At 40.5% G+C, this 19,520-nt stretch overlaps 1 protein-coding gene across 3 annotated transcripts in view; it reads left to right on the plus strand.

Moving 5' to 3' along the window:
• The first annotated feature begins 652 nt into the window (after positions 1-652).
• FYN (FYN proto-oncogene, Src family tyrosine kinase) overlaps positions 653-19,520 on the plus strand; it is a 101,586-nt gene continuing 82,718 nt past the window's right edge. Inside the window, exon 1 of one of the 3 annotated variants that reach the window (XM_072141768.1) lies at positions 653-1,038. The gene's annotated coding sequence lies outside the window, so the exon portion shown is untranslated. The remainder of the gene's footprint in view (positions 1,039-19,520) is intronic. The other 2 variants (XM_072141767.1, XM_072141765.1) reach the window with 2 other exon arrangements.

Genomic DNA, 19,520 nt, shown 5'->3' on the forward strand with positions numbered 1-19,520 from the left:
TGCGGGCATACCGCGTATGTATGTACCCTTACTGAATGTACAGCATAATGGCATTAATGGTGGTCTATAAATAAATAATAACATAAAAATAGCACGAGTCGCTACTACTTACACAGTCACTGTGGAACACAGCTGCCACAACACAGCTACACAACCTGCTTCTGAATAAGTATGGCAGACCCTTATCAATGTATATAGTGTCCTCCCTTGCTACAATATACAGTGTTCTCCCTTACAGCGGTGTCACCCAGCTGTGATTCTGGGGTGTAAACTGTGTTCAGGGTGTTTCTGTTTTGAATCAAACACCACTCTAAGGACGATGGAGTAAATTATATTATTCCATTCATTGCTCCTATGAACCAGATTCATCTTTTTTACATACTGTACAGTGTGCCTACTGCTGCATCTATCTATATGGCTGTATGTCTGAGCCTGGGAGGAAGATGAGGAGGTGGGGGGCCATTATATGACATTGTCCCTGCTGACCAGATGAACTAAACACTGCCCTGCTCCCCAGCAATGCCATCTCTGCCATGTCACATCCCTGCCAGATAGAATTACACTGTACATCCAGGGGGAGTGTGGTGGTCTCCAGCGAGTAGTAGAGGAGGAGTAATGGGAAGCAAAGGATGAGGAAGACCCTCCCTAGCAGTGGGCTGAACAGCCTGGGGTTGGTTCAGTGCCCATCACACTCAGAGCCTTGGGAAAGCAGCAAGAGGGAAAAAAACAAGTGAGGGGATCTGGAGCTTTTGTCATCCTGGTGTAGTAGTGGGATTGAGGAGCAGTGATCCAGGGATTCCCTCCAGCCCCCCTGCGCCTCTGCAGCCCCCTCTCTTGGTCACACACACAGACACTGAGGAGGAGGAGGAGGAGGGAGCTGCTGTCAGACACTGCTCCGCCGCACGACAAGCCGGGCTTCTCCCTGCTCCGCTCCGGGTGTGCCCACAGCTCAGAGAAGAGCGCCCCTCAGCCGCAGCTGCTGCAGCACACGACGATGATGATGATGATGTGAATGCGGAGCCGGAGCGTCTACTGCAGGTACACATTAGCAGCATCCATCTTTGACACATTCCCTGGTGTTGTGCTCGGGACGTGATTGTCTTATTGTTCCCTTCTCCCTTTGTGTACAGATACAATAGCAGGGCACATAGACATGGCCATGGCCGAGGACACCCCATCACAGTGTCCACTCAGGGGCATGGCGTGTACACTGGGGCCCAGCAGGCATTGTCTGATACATGCATGGCTTGTGAATGGGAGCATTTGTCATTGCTCATAGTAGTGTATGCTGGGAGAGCTGTAATACGATCATTGGATATGCTAAACATGGCACCTGGTGTAGAAGCCTAGTAGCTGGCACATTGGCATTTCTGGGCTGGCATCACGTTGCAGTATTTTAAAGCATGCGGACTGAGTGTATGGCATATGTTATGCCGCACCATTGCTCCATGGCCATAGCTCGCACACACATATAGGCCTGAGGTTTCATTCAGGAATAAGAAGACATAGCTGCCAGTTCTATCTGGGTGGCAGACAAAACCCTCATTCATTTCACTGCTCGTAACAGTGGGATATTACACAAGGATTTGTTGTGTTGGCTCATTCTTTATTATGTATCACCCCTTCCCTGCCATTGCCCATCTGCAGTCTGATGCTGAGGGAGTTTTCATGGAAATTGCTTCCATTGCTCTTCAGTGTCTTCCCTCTGTGGTGGTTGTGGGAGAATGTGCTTTATCTACAAAATCCTGCTCTCCCTGTAGGATGTCAAAACAACAGCACAAGGCTGGGTGAGAAGTGTTCCAGCTCAACGCAAGGGTTGTCACCCTGGTATATACAAACTGCCATATTACTAGCAATATGCCATGTGTACTGGTTCCTAGGAAAGCTGGGTTGTCACCCTGGTATATACACGCTCCCATATTACTAACAATATGCCATGTGTACTGGTGCCTAGGAAAGCTGGGTTGTCACCCTGGTATATACACACTCCCATATTACTAGCAATATGCCATGTGTACTGGTGCCTAGGAAAGCTGAGTTGTCACCCTGGTATATACACACTCCCATATTACTAGCAATATGCCATGTGTACTGGTGCCTAGGAAAGCTGGGTTGTCACCCTGGTATATACACACTCCCATATTACTAGCAATATGCCATGTGTACTGGTGCCTAGGAAAGCTGAGTTGTCACCCTGGTATATACACACTCCCATATTACTAGCAATATGCCATGTGTACTGGTTCCTAGGAAAGCTGGGTTGTTACCCTGGTATACACACACTCCCATATTTCTAACAATATGCCATGTGTACTGGTTCCTAGGAAAGCTGGGTTGTCACCCTGGTATGTACACACTACCATATTACTAGCAATATGCCATGTGTACTGGTTCCTAGGAAAGCTGGGTTGTCACCCTGGTATGTACACACTACCATATTACTAGCAATATGCCATGTGTACTGGTTCCTAGGAAAGCTGGGTTGCTACCCTGGTATGCACACACTCCCATATTTCTAACAATATGCCATGTGTACTGGTTCCTAAGAAAGCTGGGTTGTCACCCTGGTATATACACACTACCATATTACTAACAATATGCCATGTGTACTGGTTCTTAGGAAAGATGGGTTGTCACCCCGGTATATACACGCTCCCATATTGCTAACAATCTGCCATCTGTACTGGTCCCTAGGAAAGATGGGTTGTCACCCTGGTATATACACAGTCCCATATTTCTAACAATATGCCATGTGTACTGGTTCCTAAGAAAGCTGGGTTGTCACCCTGGTATATACACACTCCCATATTACTAACAATATGCCATGTGTACTGGTGCCTAGGAAAGCTGGATGTTCTATTTAATGCCCTTTAATTGTAATCTGTACTTCTATTTAAGTCATAGTTTGACTGCGGTGCAGATTGATAGTGAAGCAATAGTGTGTGTGGTTGAAATTGGTGCCAGTTATCACTGTGAATAACAATGTAGGGGAAACAAAACTTACAAGACATGGTAGAGTGTAACAGCCTATTGAGACCTTGTGTTTTCCTGCTTGTTTTCAACTCATCAACTCCCACATCCTTCCTCCCCCAGATAAGCAGTGTTTCCAGCATTACTTTTTCCCCTCGACTCCTTTGGTCCTTTCCACACCCATATCAAATTTACTTGTTAAACACATTGATTTAGATTCTTAAAGATCACGGGTTTGCTACTACATTGTATTTAGAGGGGTTCTCCTGACAATAAGGAGTAAGAATGTAGGGTCATCCGTGAACACAAGATCTGTTTTGCGAGGATATTGACACTATAAACCCACAGAGTATAATATTTTAGTAAATCTTTATTAAAGAGACCTACCGCCTCCCTGTATCTGTCTATTTTAGTAAATACTAGTATTGTTCATGAAATAACACTTCTAAATACTTTCTGTGTTATACCGTCCCTTTGTTATTCCTCTTACAAATGAATAAAGGAATTGGCAGGTGATCAGCAGAGGACAGGCACTCTTTGTGGCAGCCTGTATCCTGCAGACAGATATAGTAATATGTAAGTAGTATATTCTTGTGGCTCCAAAGCAGAGCTTCATTGAACTGATGATGAAGATGATGAGTAGCAGGTTAGGTAGTTGTCGTTGTAATCAGTTGTCTGGATAATTTATGCAGATGAGATTCATGTTCTGTGTCAGAGTCCCCATTACATCTTACTTCATATAATAAACACATTTAATGCTCATCTAGTAGCAATTTCCAGTCTTTTTTCATGGTTCCATAGTTACCTTCTGTAAAGATGTAGATGATATATCTTCCTGTTATTTTTGAAGAGGACCTACACTAACCCGGAGATGGCTGTTTTCAGTAAAATAATTTCATTTTCCCATTTCCCAATTCAAGATCATCTCTATTATGCAATTTCCCTAAAATATGTGACTAAATTATTTATTAACTCCTTGGTGTGATCAAACTGAGCCTTACAATGTCAAAATGTAAACACAACCCCAACTAGTAAAACCTAGCTGTCAATTTATTCAGGAGGAATAGCTGATCTCGTAGGAAGCTAGCTAAAAAAAGAAAAGCCACATTATCTACCCATATATTACAATCTTATAGAGGAGGTGAAGGTGGGGTTGCCCTCCAAGCCTGAATGCAGCCACTTGTCTCTTGCTAGCACTTTTGTAGGATGTTTTTGATCTAGGATGGTATAGGACAGTGATGGCGAACCTTTGGCACGGGTGCCAGAGGTGGCACTCGGAGCCCTTTCTGTGGGCACCTGCGCCATCACCCCAATGCAGAGGTCGCCAGACAGGACTCAAGGCCTTCTGCAGTCCCAGGCAGCCCAGAACCCTAGAAGGAAGCTACAATGATAATCCGAAACTTCTTCTCCTTATTTCTACTGTATTGGTGTCCTCAGGTGCCTATACAATTTAAACCTGTGACAGAGCAGGGAGTAATAAGTTACTGTTTGCTAAAGATATTTGGGTTTCGGTCGTAGTTTTGGCACTCGGCATCTAAAAGGTTTGCCATCACTGGTATAGGATGTTATTATCATATGGCCACAAGAGGCTGTCATTCTATGAACAACCCTCCGAAAACAGGGGGAAACAGCATCACATGATGCAATTTTGTTATGTGTGAAGTCTGACAAATGTCTCTTCATCAGAAGATTACCTATGAGATCTAGTCTGGTGTACGCCATATAAGGGATCAGAACACTCAACATAGCTGTACTATGTTCACCTGCTGCCCAGTAGCTTATAGAGATAATCTTAGGTCTGACAAAACTTTACCTGGCAATGATGTCTGGAGTTTGTAGAATGTAGACCCACAACATTCTTCACTAAAAGAGTTGTCATGTTAAGACAATCCCTATAATTGTCATCTTCAGGTTATTATACACGCCTTCAGTATTTTATACCCTGTAAGTACAACTCTGATATATGAAAACATATTCTCGACCAGTAGAAAATGTGTACATTGATTTTTGAATGTTTTAGGCAGCTATAAAGGAAAAAAAACTTGTATTAAGTGTGAATACTATGTACCTGGAGCCAATTCTTACTAGGTGCCAGCAGGCCATTACCATTGAGAGGCAGCACTAGGCGGAAGCGTCCTTTCCTTCTTAAAAGCCAAAACTTGGCTTGTTCTAAAAAGAGAGAGTTGACTACAGAGATTTCCATTTTTTGGCACTTGAAATAATGAAATGTGTGTGGGCATTGCACTGAATGGGGTTGTACCCTCATTAAAATGACATTGCAGGGTGATGATATTCTGTACCCTTATTCCATAGTATGCTATGATATGGTGGAGGATTCTCTTAGCAGCAATCCATATAATATACAGAGGCATTATCCATAGTTATCATAGGCTTGTGTGCAGCTGCTGGCCTACTGAAACCAAACCCTGGAAGCTCTGGCTTCCTTTTTATAATAACAGCATATACAGCTGTGTATGGGCACACTAGGGGCCTGAGATCCCAAAGATTGGGACCTATGGCAGTACCATGTTTAAAGGCACTGTGAACTCCTTACATTACACTACATTGTACTGCTACTATTGTTTCCTAAAGATAATGTATTTGTGTGCTTTATTTTACACCTTGTGTTGTTAGATGTCTGACATATTGGCTTTGACAAAGCATCTTGTGGGATTTCCTTGACTATTCTGTGGTGGTGTATGTTGGCAAACAGGAATTCTCTACGGAAACATTAGGTTCATACTGTTGTGATGTTGTTCGTTGCCATTGTGTATGGATTTACTTGCTCCAGTGCACCATTACTGACTAAACAGCCAGTAGCCATTTTCTTGTATCACTACTGACATATATGAGCCAATTGCAGGATTCAATGTACAGAAATGAGAAGCCATTGGTGTATGTTTACAAGTGCGTATTTGGATGTACTGTTATGCAGACAGGCCACATTTAAGTGTAAGGTGGACAGTATATTCACACTCGTCATAAATGTGACATCATCATTGTATTATGTTCTGTTCTATATTCTTATTGTATTGCTGGCTGGTTACTACTAGTTTTTAGTTACTGGTACTCATGAAATACCAAGATGTGCAAGTGCACTGACCTTCATAAGTCACTGATTCAGCCAGTGATTGTCATCCTCAGGTTGAGACAGAACTGGAGGAGCATTGGATCAGGTACAAATTTGTATGGCTGTTGTTAGTATCTAACAGCCTGTCGGGTATTTTATGTACGCAGTAGTGTGGAGACTGTGGCTCTGTTCACATCAACAGAATCCTACCAAATCCTGACACATACCCCAGATAGGGCTCGATTCATATAGGTTCCTTTTTTGCCTTCATTGGACTATTATATCTTGCTATAGCAATTAGTCGATTACACTACAAAGATAAAAAAAAACCTATAAAAATGTGGGTGTCATATTCCTGTGTATGGCAGTGGAATAGTACATATTGCAGATTTTCATCAGTGATTTATGATGGGAGATTCTCTGGCTCCTAATATGATGGGATTAGAGCCTAAATAGTAGCCTGTGTATATTGTGTAGGTGTTTGTGCAGTAATGACAGGTCCTGTAGCTCTACATATGTATTATTTACTTTATCATACTGCTAAAATTATCAAGTCCTATATCACTCGGTTATGGGGTAGGCTTTTCCAACTGGAGAACACATGCTTTGACATTGAGACCCGCAACCTAGTTAAAAATACTCTGCACTCACTTCCTGCAATTCCATCCCCCCAATAGCAGAACAAATCTATATAAGTGTTGGTTACAACACAATGAACCAAGCACATTTGAAGAATATCAATATACTAATATTTTTTTTAATATTGCTACATTTGCCTGTCAGACAACCCCTTGAATTAAATAAAGTAAAAATAGCATTATTGCTTCAGTGGAGCTATAGATTTCTGATGAGAAAGCTCCGGTCTGGTTCCTTAGAGAAGACAGCCATGCAGGAAATATTGTGCTTCTTCTAGCTTTTACAGTAGTGTAATATGTACTGTGCCTGACCAAATCATCCTACATGTGACCTGTCTCAGCTCAGGGCCATGTGCTCTGCACATCTTCTCACCCAGTCACTGTTGTAATAGTATCACACACTAGAAGATGCTTGTAGTACAGCGGCACTGCTTCACAGTACTACAGGAATGCCGTCCATATTGCTTTTGGCAGCCTGTCAGAAAATTTCTCCAGAAAGACAGGTGGCTTATTTTGCTTCAGGTTTAGCAACCAGGTCTGCGGTGTTTATTTAAGAGGCAGAAATACCAGAGGAAGTCGTCCTGACAGCAGCACCACACGTGGAGACGTTAAAATTGTTCCAGAGAGAAAGGCCTGTGTATAGACATATACTGTGGAAATGGCTTCTGTCATTTACTATCCATAAAGGAGTATGTATATATATATATATTACATGTGTACACACAGACACACTGTACGCTATTGCCAGTTTGCTCTTTGCCCTTCCTTAAAGGAAATCTACAATTTGTTTTTATGCTTTGTAAACGAAACATAGCTTGAGAATTCTGCAGCAACACTGATGCTAAAACATATCTTGTTCAATCCCAGATCTGAGTGGTTTTGCTAAAAAATCAATCATAAAATTCAGGACTGTGGGAAAGCTGGGTGCAGACTTCTTCCGTGCATAAAAGAGCTGCCTAAACTGTCCAGATCAACCTAATCAGCCTAAGGTGGTTGACTGGAGCTGAGGGTGGTGCAGCGATTGATTACTTCTGCCTGTCAGGGACATCACAGTGAAGTATTCTCAGCTTATGCTGGGCAGGACAAGGATGAAGAAGTGTATAATTAGGGTGAGGAGAAGTGCCGAGGCAGTCAAAGGAGCAACAGAGCCTCATTATCACAAATTTATAGTTGTCTTTTTAGCAAACCCACTCCGTTCAGGGATTAAACAAGATATGTTGCTGCATCAGTGTAGCTTCAGCATTCTCAAGGTATGTTTTGTTCATAATGCATAAAATCAAATTGTAGATTTCCTTTAAAGCATTTTTGGGAGGTACTAACAAATGCATACTGTAAGTAAGACCCTCATTTTGGAAATACTTACCCCACTTCAGCTCCTAGTGCCTTCGTTGCTCCGGTACTTCTGGTTCTGGGTCTGCATCTGATTTGAGGTTCATCCAGGGGGACACAGGACATCACTTCTGATTACCAGGGGACATCACTTGCTTTTGTTTTGCCCTGGTCCCAAGAGGCAACTCATTGGATAAAACAGGTCTTGTCACTACCTGGAACTACTTGTCAGGTGCAGGCCTACAACTGTAGAAAAATGGGAACTGAGAGCTAGAGCAGGATTTTTCTCTTCCCCTGTTCCCTTATGGAAAACCCCATTAAGAACTCCCTGTTCATTTGCTACTTTGCAAATCCCCCTTAACAGATTTCTCCATCAATTCATATCAGTGGTTTAAACATACCTCCCTGTTTCAGTCCAGGATTTTGGTTCTTGTCTTGTTGTCCCAGGACTATATGTCCTGATGTCAACTCTGTCTCCATTCAGAGTTACTGCGTCGGAGCAGGAAGTTGTCAGCTGCATTGTCTTATGTGGGATTTTATAAAAACTCAGATAACAGTACAGCTGAAAATGGGGTGGCTATGGTTAGGGCATGTATTTTTTTCTTGAGAAAACTTCTATCCTTGGAAATTGTTGACCACCATCTAAACCCCATTTACGAGACCTAAGATAGAACAGCTGGGAAGAACACTCAGAAACTTTATAGAAATAGGATATATATATATATATATATATATATATATATATATATATATATATATATATGTGTTATTGTAAAACACTCAAGCCAAGGTTGATCTGCTGAATTATTCTCAGTGCAGGGCCTGGGAGGTAGAGGTATGAGCATTGTCTTTGAGTCAGGCTCCTCCCCATTTGTCCTGCAGTTAGCATAAAAAATGTGACAGATTTGTCTGGAATTCTCCCTAAAATATTCAACTCCATCACAGTGGGGCTCATTTACTTACCCGTCCCATCACGATCCCCGAGGTACGTTGTCCGACGAGGATTCGGAGCTGCCGCTATTCACTAAGATCATGCAGCCAATTTCCTGCATGGACCCTTAGTAAATGAGCTTCAGTATGTCCTATATTATTTCTTAAATCGAAGAGAGAGTAGAAGTGATACTTATTCCTGGCCACAGTTCTTGCTTTTATATTGATAGGGAAGTAGATCTAATTTCATTGTCACAATATGCTAAAAAGAAGAAGAGATGAAAAATGAGAAGATGTGATTCCTGCAGTGATACAGAAGTCACAACAGCGGGAGGTAAACCAAGGTCTTCATTTCACTCCCACTTAGTATATGTTTACGTCATGTGAAATTTCCTTTTCGAAGTTTATTATGGATGTCTGAAATATCTTCAAGCTTGGAAGGTTTCTTTCGGTTTTTAGCTGCTTTAAAGAATCTCGATGTGAACCGTACTATCAGCAATTCCCTTGCCCTGTATATTGCCGCTGTTCCTTTAGAAGTGGCTGGAAATCATTACAGCCTCTGTGTGTGTGCATTGCAGTGAGAATATAGGCTGCTTCCTGTTGATAACTCCTGCTCAGGGCTAATATGGGAAATGGGAACTTCCCTGCAGCAGATTACTGCTATTTCCAATAATTGCTCTTGTCTTAGGGAATTGCTTTTCATGCATTTCTTAGATATTCTGTACAAAACAATTTTATCGATTAAAAATTAATAGAATAACTTCACATTCTTAGTTTGATTTCATTTTATTTCATGATTCTCCTGTATTAACATTTCTAAATAGACCATTGCCAAATAATCTCTCTGCCAACAGAATCCAGCAGCTTCTCTAAGGTCTTGTGATCGTTCCTAAGTTGTATCATCTTTAGGTCATAAACACACGCGCTCTTGTAATCTTTATTCACAGATGAAGATAATTTTTAATGACTTGCATTTTGCGCCTCAAGGCCTGACTGATTTAATGTCTTATGCACAGAGAACATCCAAGGAAATCATCTGTAAAATTTATATAAAAGACCATTGTGCCACCAAATCAAAAATATGTTAGTTGTTTACTGTGTCATTGAAATTGCCAGATTAAAGAAAATTTGTCACCAGCTTTTACCCCAGCACCAGGGCCGGATTAAGGTAGGTAGAGGCGCAAAATTTGGTGGAGACCAAATTTCAGCACAGACAGTGGTACACATTATTATTCTAAACTATCATTAATATTGTAAACGTTATCCTACTTACATGTTAGCCTAGCTGCTGGCACAGTGTCAGCGGTGTTAACCTAGCTACTAGCCTAGCAGACCACTAGTCTCACCTCCTCTCACAGAGTGATCTGTGATATAGTAAACCTAACACTGATTGGCTTGGACTTGGCAGGCAACTAGTTCAGTAATCCAGTGTTAGGTACTAAGGGGGAATCATGTGTCAGTCTGCATGCAGTGCTGCTCCAAAAAAAGCATGCTGCATACAGCTCGGCGGTAGGGGCCTGTGCGGCACCGTGGTGCCATTGTTGCGCATCACTCACAGAGACAGCTGTGAGCTTACTTTTGGACATTGCTGGTGGCGGAGATTGCTGCGCGCCATCCTTGGCAATCTCCGTCAGCTTCACACAGATGAAAGCGGCAGCCCTTTAAGGGATGCAAAGGTCTATATGCTAAAGCTATGTAAAACAACCTCCTTAGCAGTCTGTGGTGCTGTGGTTACTGTGCAGCTGAACACTTCCTATTTTACATGACAGTATTGTCTTGAATTTTGTTAGAATCTAAAAAGAAAGAAAAATGGTGCTATCACTCCCTAGAAACGTTACTTGTAGGGTGGAGTACTTTGTCTTGCATATTGTATTATAGGGGTACCTCCGTTGGACCCCTTGTTGCTCCGTCAGAGTAATGGAGCATGGGGAATGCCTGGCTAGATGCATGTGTACACCTGTTTTAATCCTAACTTTACCTTGTCTAGCACTACAATAGGGCTATACTTATTTTAATGTCCCCAAATAAGGAAGTGTTAGCCTACAATAAGCATTATTGTGGACATTTGTAAAAACAAGAATATTTCAAGATAAAACACTTATAGTATAAAAATATGATTTTATTATCAATGTTTATGCACAAGGCTACATGCACACGTCTGTGTCGGAAACCTAGGCATAGCACACAGACGGATGCAGAAGACAGGAAAGTGCTCCTCACTCCTCCCCTCTCCTCACCGCACCTTGACCAGGTGCCATAGACCTCAATAGGTCCTGTTATCTGGCTGCAGATTATTTAGCTAGGTCACATCCCCCTATCCGGCCATGTGCATAAGGCCTTATAATGTAAGTGTGACTATTTCCAAATATGTATGTCCTGTAAGGACATAGATATACTGGTCTGGCTTCTTGAAAGTCATGCTTGATGTTAAGGGGGCAGCCTTTCAAGGTAGCAAAGAGAAGCATTGTTTCCCTTGTCAAATCCTGGAAAATGTATTTGCATATTTCACAGAATCCCATAGTGGAGCATCAATAGCTATGAGCTTTCAAAGCGGCCTTAATTGACAAAGTCTGTAAGGAAAACTCTTACTTCCTGACCCTGTCCGGTAAGGACACTAAAATGTCTCAGCTTTGCAGCAGTGTGTGTTAATTGCGATTAAGCAACTAATGATCAGGAACAAGCTGCTTAACATTCCAAAACAGAAAATGTAAAATGTATTATTTACTTAGTTTTTCTTGTCGCTTAATCTTCAATATTGCAAGTCTTATTGGATTCTACTTTAATGAATAGAGCACAACCCCTGAAATCCCATGTCTCCTTGTGATGAACTTATGTGTTTTGGCCATTGGAAACCCAGAGTTATTAAGCAGTGCTGTCTAAGCTTTACTTTTCTATAAATAATCTTCACTTATACAACTAAAAACTTAGGGCCAGTTCTAATCTCTATTAGGTCCTCAGTTATCATGAGCCAAAACCAGAAGTGGTTGAACACACAGAACAGCCGCAAGTCTTTCCATTTTACCTTATCTCTGTGGGGACTTACACCTGATGTGTATGGCCACTCCTGCTTTTGGATCAAAATAAGTGGAGGAAATAACCAAAGACACGACAGATATTTGAACTGGCCCTAACTTAGCCATTATGATGAAGTTACGTTTATTCATAAATTCTAAAAAAAGGTGTTAATCTAAGTTCCTTATCACATGGACTTGATTAGTGATGTTTTCTTTTACTTCTGAGATTTACTTCTGGGGCACATTTAGAAAACTGGAGTGCAAGCTTTCAGGAGCATTTGCACATGAATACATGTGCAAACTGCTTGCACATGTATTCATGATGTGTCTGCGCCAGTTTTGGGTGCACTAAAAAAAATGGTGCACCCAGTTTAAAGGGGTATTCCCACAAAGACAAGATTCTGAAATAACAAGATAATATAAAAATAATAATAATAAGATAACAAAATAACACATTCTCTTGTTTATATTAACAAAAATACTGCATTTCACAGTATTCTTTATGACAGGGATGACTTTGCGTTTTATTGATTAGGTGAGGAGTACAGTTGAGAGTGTCATTGTGTTTTATATCCATCTCATGGATCCCTCATCTCTAATCTGTCTCATCTCTCATTTTCTATGTGTCAGATGCTAGTAGAATGTTCATAATTTAAATAAAAGAGTAGATAAACCATGTACTCTGATAATCTAAGCACATTGTCATCACACAGCATCTCATAGCACAGAGGAAGTGTCTGCTTAGAGAGTCCCCGCCCACACTCTGGATTCATATACTAACCAGTGAAAGGACCAAAACAGCAACAAAACAGACAAAAATTGCAAAGTATGGGTTTAAAATTATCTTAATTCTGTAAACATCACTAGGGGATTAAAATTCATGGGAAAACCATTTAAGTGCAATTGGCGTGTGCAGGGTGCGCTAGATTATTGGAAACTGTGCACCAGTCTTAAATAATCTGGCACACTCTGCACATGGAGTATGCCTCATCATTAATAAATGTGCCCCTATGTCCACACAGTAGCAGGTAGGCCCTGTATAGCAACAAACTTGTGACAACAAGGTCACCACCAGATCTGCAATTAGATTTTAGGATTTAGGTGTTCCCCCTACTATAGTGACCTGTTTAGAATTTTTCTTGAACATGTTGAACACATGTTGTTTTGTAGGTTACAAAGAAGTAATGTTTTATCTAACAAAAATATCCTCCTCATAAAGGAAGTCAATTGTAGAAGAAAACCTTTGACCATATCAAGTTCTAGATTATCATGTGCATGAAATGGCTCACATGAGCATATAGTCCCCAAAAGTAGTATTAGTATGAAACTTTCACATTGTAATGGAATTCAATCTAACAACAGGTCAAAATCCCAATGATATGTGTTATAAAAACTAAAAAAAATACAGTCTTTATTAATATACAAATAGGTACATACGGTACCATAGAATATAATAATGAGCTGTATATGCACAAGTAAAATATTCATGTAACCCTCTATTTAACCCTCTCTTAAATAGTAATAAAATAAATCTGACAAAGTATTCTCAAAAGCAACACAGCCATATATAGAAAATTACCAATAAAAGTAAAGCATAGAGATCTCCACCTCCTTCGTTTTGTACAGTATGTATCCTTTTTAAGTGTTTTTATCTTCTGGCTGTGTGTTTGTTATGTTATATTTTACCGTATATACTCGAGTATAAGCCAACCCGAGTATAAACCGAGCCCCCTAATTTTACAACCCAAAACTGGGAAAACCTATTGAGTCGAGTATAAGTAGGGGGTGGGAAATGCATTGGTCACAGCCTCCAAGTATATAGCTAGCCAGCCCCCAGTAGTATATAGCCAGCCAGCCCTCAGTAGTATATAGCTATACAGCCCCCTGTAGTATATAGCCAGCCAGACCCCAGTAGTATATAGCCAGCCCCCTTTAGTATATAGCCAGCCAGTCCTTTGTAGTATATAGCCAGCCATACCCCAGTAGTATATACCCAGACAGCCCTCAGTAGTATATAGCCAGCCAGCCCCAGTAGTATATAGCCAGACAGCCCCCTGTAGTATATAGCCATACGTTTTACAGGCATTTATTGATGGTGCGCCTTATAATCTGGTGCGCCTTATAGTCCGAAGAAATACGGTATATATGGTAAACAGATTGCATACTTTGGGTATGGGTCTTCATATCAGGTTTGTTATTTTTGGTTTGTGGTGTATGTGGTGCCAGCCCTGCTATTGTTCAATTCTAGTTTCTGTCAGGAGTCTCTCCTGCATTAATTCATCATGACAAATTTTGAAACTAAAACCTGAAACCAGTAGACTCCATAGGATATTTCCTGATGAGCAGGCTTACTCTACCTCAGTGTTCAATGAAGAGAGTAGAAGGTCTTTTATTATTTATTATTAATTGATATAAATTAGAAAATTGCTTGTGAGAGAATAGTTTGTACTATCATGTGGCTTTACCATTATTATACTGTATACTTTATTCTATGCGTGATTACATTCTCAACGTCTATGTCACTCTGTTGGATTTTTTTGGCTATATTGGCTGTTTTGACTTTATTGACAAGAAGAATAAACATCCTACATTAAATGATCTAAGGACAATGGGGCTCATTTACTAAGGGTCCTGCGGCCGCACTTTGGTTGGCTATTCCAGCGATTTCCAATCTGCGCCATATCGCGCATCGCACGCGATCGGATTTTGGCGCATCGGCGCCGGCTTGCACACAACACAAATCGGGGGGCGGGCCGTCAGATAACCCGATGGATTCGGACTACGCGCAGGATTTAACATTTCAAAGTGTGTCGCAAGACATGCACTTACATGCACCGGGAAGAAGGTGAACTCCGACGGACCTCGGCGGGGAAGTGACAGATACAGGAACTTGGGCGCACGAGCTATGTGAATCGCGTTGGACTTCATCTTTGTTGGACCGCCCAGATCGGGGATCCCGACAGGACCGATTAAGTAAATATGCCCCAATGTCTTGCTTTGTTAGGTTTCTATGCCAGAGAATTTTTGAGCTTAGGAGTCAAACTGAGAATGGAGTTAATAGGGCTAGCAAAGCCTTGCAAATGTATACATGCATCAGGGCTTGGATTATGTACAATTAATGAATGTTATTTTAAATAAACTACAGAACTACAGTTTTGCAAGTTGAATATTAATATTTAACACTAAGGCTTATATTAGTATTTAATGTGTGAAAATCTGCCATGTACCTGGCATTATCTATGTCTATGTTCCCTAATTTCCTACTTCATTTATCTGTTACAGGCAGGCAATTTTCCAAATAAAGTCATCAAAAAATAGAAGTGATATAAATGCTATGCATCTCCCATTCATATTCATTTTTGAACTTGAACGCCTGCCTAAAATGTTGCTCCCCTGTTGGGTGAATTTCCTCCCTTCACAGCTAAAAGGCTTGAACACACAGATCCTTTTTCTTTGTAACAATAAACCATCCTGAGCGTTCCTTTGGCAAGCCTAGCTGTTTTTACATTTGTGGTCCAGTATTCAACTGACTAAATAATACCAGGAACATCCATGGCTCTTACATCTACATGTTTCATCTACGTGTGTCCATTTCTTTTACTTTCTCAGAACCTCACAATCATTCACAAATTTAGACGATTTTATGCCTGCCGGGCTGTAGCTGTGCGGGCATACATCTGGTGCCATGGAGAGGAGGAGGTGCCATGCAAGGCATACAGGCCGTACACACTGGGAAAGATAGGACATGTCCTATCTTTTTCCCGTGTATGGAGCTGTACGGTGCCACACGTGTATTCCGTACCGCTCCGTGCGGCTATTGCCGTCTGTGGGGAACATATTAATCGCAGCAAGCTTGAGGCTGTACATACGTCCCCCATACAGTCATGTGAATGTGGCCTATGAAAACACAGGCAGCAGTGTTCCTTAGGTAAAAGGGAAAATTAATCCACCTGAGTTTGGACTGTTTTCATGAGTTCTGTTACAGCAAAAGAACTTGGATCTCAACAAAGCTACAGTTTATGTAAAGAAAGAAAGCTTACGTTGAATTAATCATAAAAAAGTCAGAATAGCACCATACTAATACCCAAATATTTATTGGTGGAACACAATTTCTGACACTCTAGAACAGTGAATTTGGAAAAGCTTGTTATGCCTGTTGGCATTGGGATTCAGAAGGAATCTTATACTTTGCCTTGTCTCCAATGATGGTTAGGGGTTTATTCACACAAGCTTGTTTGTAAGCTCAATAAAACAGACTCTTGTCTGCAGCTGAAGTCAATCATAGCAAACCATGGGACTAATATATGACAAGGCCTGCACCTCGGCATATATCAGATGCACACTGTAAGCGTCTATCGTGAAAGACGCCCACGAGTATGCCAAAATAATATTTCCATTAAGCCATGTCCTTGTACTAGTCATGAAAGTGTCTAAAAGCTGTCTCTTCAAGAATCTGGCAACCCCTTCACTGCTCTGGAAGTCTGTACCATTGTTTTTTGGTGCACTTTGTTCTTGGTGCAGAATTGTGCCACATGTCAGTAATACATGTGGCGCAAATGTAGTAAAAAAGGGGCAAAGGGTGGCTTTACCCCAAGAAGCAGCATTGACCAAGGTGCCAGTGCTACATATGGGAGAGCTGGCATAGAGGACTATCCGAGAAACATATGAGTAGATTTTCTTAATTTACTTTTTTAAACAAGAGAACCTTTATAGATTCAGTTCTGGAATTCTTTTCGGAATCAATAATCTTGAAGTAAACTAAAACCTTTGCTTAAATTATACATATAGAATGAAAGTAAAATGCTGACTAGAGAATAGTGTCATTTACTGATAGCATCGATATTCTGAAATGCTCGATACCATTTCAAAATGGCTGCGGTTACTTGACTGCAGTCAGATCTTGACAAATGATCTGCACAGCCATCTCTAGCTTCCTAGAAGCATTCTTTTTCCCAGGATTTTAGTAACCGCATGAACCATTTTTTACATTGAATGTTGATGTGAGCCTGCATCGATTTGCTGACAGTGCCTCAATGGACATAAATGAATGTGTGCACATTATAGCCTAAACCCCTCATGTAATGGGCCCGGTAAAGTAGATCTCCTAAAAACGAACTACTTAGGCTTATATATTCTGAATGTCGTGGGCAGTGAATATTGATTAAAAAAAATTTCATACATTATTTTTTCTCTTGGCTTTCTAAATGAATGGTTTTGGGAAATCTTTCAAACCCAAGACATGAGATATGTAGTACAGTCTATGATGGAAACACTTTGTCCGCACATATAGACATTCTGTTCTCCAAGCTGTTAAAGAACATAGTAGACCGACACCAAGTATAGTTTTATTTTTGCTTGGCCCAAAAAAGGAGATCCTTGACTGTTTTGGTGATTTTTTTCTGGCAACTTCAATTGGCTTTGGGATTAATGGTTTTCAGACCTAACAGGAATACCACTGGTTCCTGGGGAGGAGATAGGAAATAAAAAGAAGGCACACTTAACTACTTTTAACACTCTGTTTTATTGGTTCAGCCACTATAACTTTAAGTCTCTGTCCACAGGAGTCACATATGCAGGAACGGTGCGTTATCACTGTTTCTGCAGATATGACTTCAGAGGCAAGTGATTGTCCACCTCGCCACTTCTAGTCCAACCTAGGACTGAGCAGTGAGTTTTCCACAGACAAAATCATTTTAAATATGCTCCAAATGCTGAGCATATTATAGTATGCTGAGTAAGCGAGATTGCCAAACTTACTATGCCAACACCGACTTCACACTCAGACACCAACTCTAACTGATTAACATCCTTATCTCTCCTGGAATCTATAATTGGGTAAAAAGATAGATGACCCCATACATATGAGATGGTCTGCTAAATCCATTTAACTCCGTGATTAATGTATACGGTCAGCATTGGGAATGGCTGTCGCTGTATGGGCCGCTTTTTAGAAATTGCTGTCGGAGCATGGGCACTCTAAGTTCATATCATGCATCCAATGAGCATTGGCTTTGCAGACATTTGTGGTTGAAAGAAACAACTGAGAATTCAAGCTCCCACTCTGTAGAAATGAATAGCATTTGTACCCTGTGTTAGACTTTACTGCAATTAAAAAGGACACAATCTTACGACATGCAAACTGTATTCTGTATTTAAGAGATCTGTCAAACAAATCAATCAGTTCCCTGCATTATATGACCTTTGTCGGGCATAAAACAATTCTGTTTATGATTGGAATTTCAATCCTTGAATATGTTTTGTCATTTTGAAGCATTAGTCATCTATCATATGTTAGTTATTTATTGGCAATGGGCATATATTCAATGCAATATTGAGGTGTTATAGGTATTTTTGTAGGATGTGGTTATTGTTGTACTTTGTGATATATGACTTTAGAATTTGTGGTTTTTGCAGCCTACAGTTGTACATGTTTTAGTTGATGGTGTTGAACTAAAGTGGGTTTTTATATTATAATGTGAAAGGTACATATACCACATACATTCAGCAAGTTGCATACCCAGCCTTGTTTGAAACTTCTCTTAATGCCACCAGCTCTCAGATCTTGTACTTAAGATGTGTAGCTACATAAACTTTATCAGTATGGGATTTTTTTGTGGATCCCGGGTTACTTGAGCTCAAAGAAATGCTCCTAAAAGTTTCCAGTTATACCAAAGTCATGCCTTTTTCATACAAGATTGTATTCCTCTCCGATGCTCCATGATAGAATGGCAACTATTACAGACATTGAAAATAAACTTTAATGTGACCTCTAAAGGATAATTTCACCTGCATTTAGACCACTACTAGTTTATAGCATATGCTATATTTGGAACCCAGACCAAAGAAATCTAAGCTGATGTTTACTTTCCTAACCTAAGGCTACAGCAATTTATAAGAGATTTTCATTGAATTCTGTAATGTCCTACATATTAGATGCAAGTCTTCGACCATGGCGAAATATCAAGAAATTAGCTTATGTCAGATGCTTGGAAAAGGCCTTAAAGAATGTTAAATATTTCCAAATCCTTCTCTTGGGTTAGTGCATTAAGTATTTTAAATTCTCTAGTATTTTTGTTGTTTTAGATTTTGCTATTTTGTGTGTGTCTTTCCTTAATGTCAGTTATATGTAAAGTTGAATTCTCTTAGAACTATTTTTATTATACAATTTCTGGTGAAATGATTAAGGAATCATTCCTTTCATAAATAACTGACATACCATGTAAGCTTTTCTGGAAAAAAAAATCTGCACTAAAGAAAGGACCAAAATCCCTCCTAAATCATTATAGGAAAGAGCTTTGTTTTGTAGTCTTTGCCAGAGTTAAAGCAGATTCATAACCACTAAGCTCATTGCTTGACACACATGACCTAGAATCAACAAATAATTGGGCAGTTGGAGTTTTTTAACCTTTTTTTACAGGGGAACATCATGAAATTGAGGGCTTCTCTCTGCCTATAGCAGTATGAACTTAGCATGTGACTGCTGAAACTAGTATTTATTTACTGTCAGACATTTTTCAGTTGCTTTTTGGACCTAGGGACAACACAGTAAGTGGCCAATAAAACGGACGTCCT

Source organism: Engystomops pustulosus, chromosome 3, assembly GCF_040894005.1.
Source record: "Engystomops pustulosus chromosome 3, aEngPut4.maternal, whole genome shotgun sequence".
NCBI classification, from domain to species: domain Eukaryota; kingdom Metazoa; phylum Chordata; class Amphibia; order Anura; family Leptodactylidae; genus Engystomops; species Engystomops pustulosus.